Consider the following 3561-nt stretch of genomic DNA (forward strand, 5'->3'; position numbering starts at 1 on the left):
GGACTAGAGCTGTGTGAGGAGAGTCTAGGATTGGTGGCTAAGGGAAGATAGATAAGAGGACAGCTACCTGGATCCCTGTGCTGAGTCATTCCCCCATGCTGCAGAAGCCATCTTTCTCAAACAGATCTTTACCAACTAAGGGTCATTAGCCTGAGAAGAAGCAATAGCCACACCCTTTGAAATCCCTCTCACCTCACCCTGTGGAGATTAAGCTCTGACTACATCCAGAATCTCATTAAGTGACTGAGACTAACAGACAGCCTGCTGGCAGAAGCAAATCTCTGGGTGCTTTGAGTCATTGCTTGACCTGTTCCTGGACATAGGGCTAGTAAAAGCAGACCTTAGTGCACATGTTGGTCCTTTCCACATGCACCTAGGTTCAGGCAAAAATAAACACAAACTATGGATCACTGATAACTCCAAACTGGTTGCTCAGGGCCAAGTATAGACAGTGTCTGACATTAGCCTGTACCAGAGACCCTCTGAAGAGGCCCTGACTAGTACACCCTGTGGCCATGTTCAGACAACAGAGCAAGATCCAAAAAGCTTCACAAGCAGCATATCCACAGGCAGATATAGGCAGGCACCAAACCCTGCTGAGACAAATAACATTTCATGTGATCAGCACCTACACAGCAGTCTGCATGCTGTGTGGGGACTGAGCCTCACTGTCAGACATCCTGAAGGTTGAACTTATGCAGAAATAGGCCAATAGTGATCAAGATTCAATTACAACAGAAGAGTCCACACAATATGCAAATGAGACATTTTTAGAGCACCCAGTTCTGGTAATCAGGGAGACTGCACCACTGGGTCCCACAGGTCCCTATTACATAAGGCCACCCTACTAAGATTGGGAGTCACAGCAGATATACCTAATACATAGAAGCAAACCTATATAGGCAACCAAAATGGGGAAACAAAGAACAGACCCCAAATGAAGAAACAACAAAATTTTCTGAAAAAAAGAGCTAAATGAAGTGGAGGTAAGCAATTTCTCAGATACAAAGTTCAGAGTAATGATTATAAGGATACTAAAAAGCATAATAAAACAATATAGCAACTGTGAAAACAGACTAGTCAGAAATGAAGCATGTCATATCTGAAATAAAAAATACACTAGATAGAATAAAAAGCACACTTGAAGCAGAAGATTGAATCAGTCATTTGGAAGACAAGGTAAATAAAACAACCAATCAGAGCAGCAAAAAGAAAAAAGACTAAAAATGTGAGGATAGTTTATGGAACCTTTGGAACAATGTGAAGTGTAGCAACATCTGCGTGATAGGGGTAACAGAAGGAGAAGAGAGAAACAAGAGATAGAGAACCTATTTGAAAGAACAATATCTGAAAACTTTCCTAACCTACTGAAAACACACACACACACACACACACACACACACACACAAAGTCCAGGAAGTGCAGAGTCCCAAACAAAATGGACCCAAGAAGGCATACCAAGAAACATGATAACTAATATGCCAAAAGCTAAAGACAAAGGAGAATCTTAAAAGTCACAAGAGAAAGGCACTCAGTTATGTACAAGGGAGCTACCATAAGACTATTAGCTGATATCTCAATAGAAACATTTCAGGCAGAAGGGATTGGCATGAAATATTCAAAGTGATAAAAAACAATGACCTACAAATAAAGCTATTTCATTCAGGAAAGGTATTTAAAATTGAAGGAGAAATAAAGAGATTCGACAGTACTTCGCAAAGGCATGGCGGGGAGAGTGTGAATGTCAGCCTAGAAGGTAATCAAAGCACTTTAATTCAAGTAAAAAGAGGACCAAAGAGAAGGGAAGGTGGACAGCACCTTCTTTCAAGAGGCCGTGCGCCGCGAGCATTACCGGCGTGGCGTGAATGTGTGCACTTGAGCACACGTCCGGCTGGGCATGGAGGGGCCCCTGAAGCTTTGCTGGTTGTAGCAGGTTTCTGAGAACATGATTTGTTCTTTTCTACGAGCTGTACTGTATACGGGGAAGCTGCACAGGTCCTCGAGGAAGCACTTGTGTTTGCCACACTTTGTACTTAGCAAAACTTGCTTGAAGACGGAGCCCAGTTTGTGATGGGGGCTGCATGAGCCAAATACGGTGCGACTTGGTTGTGTCCTTGGAGTCACCCCGAGTACTATCTAGACGCAGGGACAGGGTCCCCAGAGAGCAAAGGAGGACAGCAGCAAGCAGGTGTCTGTGCACAGTCAGAGAGGGGACACCGCCATCTCAACAGCACAGAAAGTTAAAGACGCTGGAAGAGATTTTACCTATTTAATGGTGGTGCTTATTGGAATCGGCATTACAGTTGGCCTGTTCTATGTGATTTTCAAGGAACTTTTTCTTCATCCAGTCCTAATAAGATATATGGGAAAGCCTTAGAAAAGTGCAGGTCCCATCCTGAGGTGATGAGTGTCTTTGGGGAGCCTGTTAAAGACTATGGGGAGATGACGAGACATGGGCGCAGGCAGCATATCAGTTTTATTAAGTATGTAAAAGATGGGCTGAGACACATGCGTATGAAATTCTACATCCAGGGCTCCGAGCCCGGGAAGGAGGGGACGGTGCACCTGGAGGTGAAGGAGAACCCGGAAAGTGGTGAATACGAATTTCAATACATATTTGTAGAACTGGAAGCCTATCCTAGAAGAACTATTGTCGTTGAAGACAACCGGTCCTGAGATGGTGCAAGGATCGGCACGCGTGCCCACTCCTGGTGTGTGTTGTGTGGCGCAGACTCCCAGCCTGGTCTCCGTGGCTCTCCCAAGGGGTCGGTTCTGAGTAGACAGGGAAGTATGTGTAGCTCGTCACAGTGAACGGACTGGGTGGTGGGTGCCTTCAGACATGCTGAATTAGAGATTTTCTTACAGAGTCAAAGAATCATGAACTAGAGCATATTTTAGGTAATCATGGGCAGTATTTTGCTCTACTTAACATGTTCCATAAAAAGTTTTTGTTTAAAATTTTACATCATGTAAATAAGAAAACAGAGTTCAGTATTTTGTGCTTTTTTATTTTGTAAAGCTTATTAAATGTGGAATAAAATTAAAACCAACATGTCAGAAGCAAAAAAAGAAAAAGAAATAGATTCTCAGGAAAGAAAAAACTAAAGGAGCTTGTTACCACCAAGCCAACATTACAAGAAATGTTAAAGGGCTTCTTAAAGTATAATAAGAGGAAGAAGAAGAAAAAAATAGTTAAAAAATACAGTTGCAATAAATATGTACCTATCAATAATCACTTTAAATGTAAATGGCTTAAATTCTTCAATCAAAAGATACAAAGTGGTGGCGTATGTAAACACGGTACTCGCTACCTCCCACAACCACATCAAAATTACAACTAAACTACAATGCAACCATCATTCAGAACTGCCTGGCATCAAGCTGAATGGAAGTCCTACAACTACGAATTAAAGAAGTAGAAGAAACCACATCTAGACTGGGAAGAGGTGCAGAGGTGCAGACAGGCTGGTCCCTCACCCACGTGTGGTGGATAAAAATCAGGAGAATACCTTGGCTGAAATGGTCCTACTTGAGGAGTGAGGGGTCCTCGTCCCACACCAG

The 3561-nt window shown here is 42.9% G+C and overlaps 1 pseudogene; it reads left to right on the forward strand.

Annotated features, from left to right (window-relative positions):
* The first annotated feature begins 1945 nt into the window (after positions 1 to 1945).
* On the forward strand, positions 1946 to 2676 carry LOC118635244 (annotated as a pseudogene).
* Positions 2677 to 3561: the final 885 nt, after the last annotated feature.

This window comes from Molossus molossus, unplaced genomic scaffold (genome assembly GCF_014108415.1).
Source record: "Molossus molossus isolate mMolMol1 unplaced genomic scaffold, mMolMol1.p scaffold_m16_p_2, whole genome shotgun sequence".
Classification (NCBI taxonomy): Eukaryota; Metazoa; Chordata; class Mammalia; order Chiroptera; family Molossidae; genus Molossus; species Molossus molossus.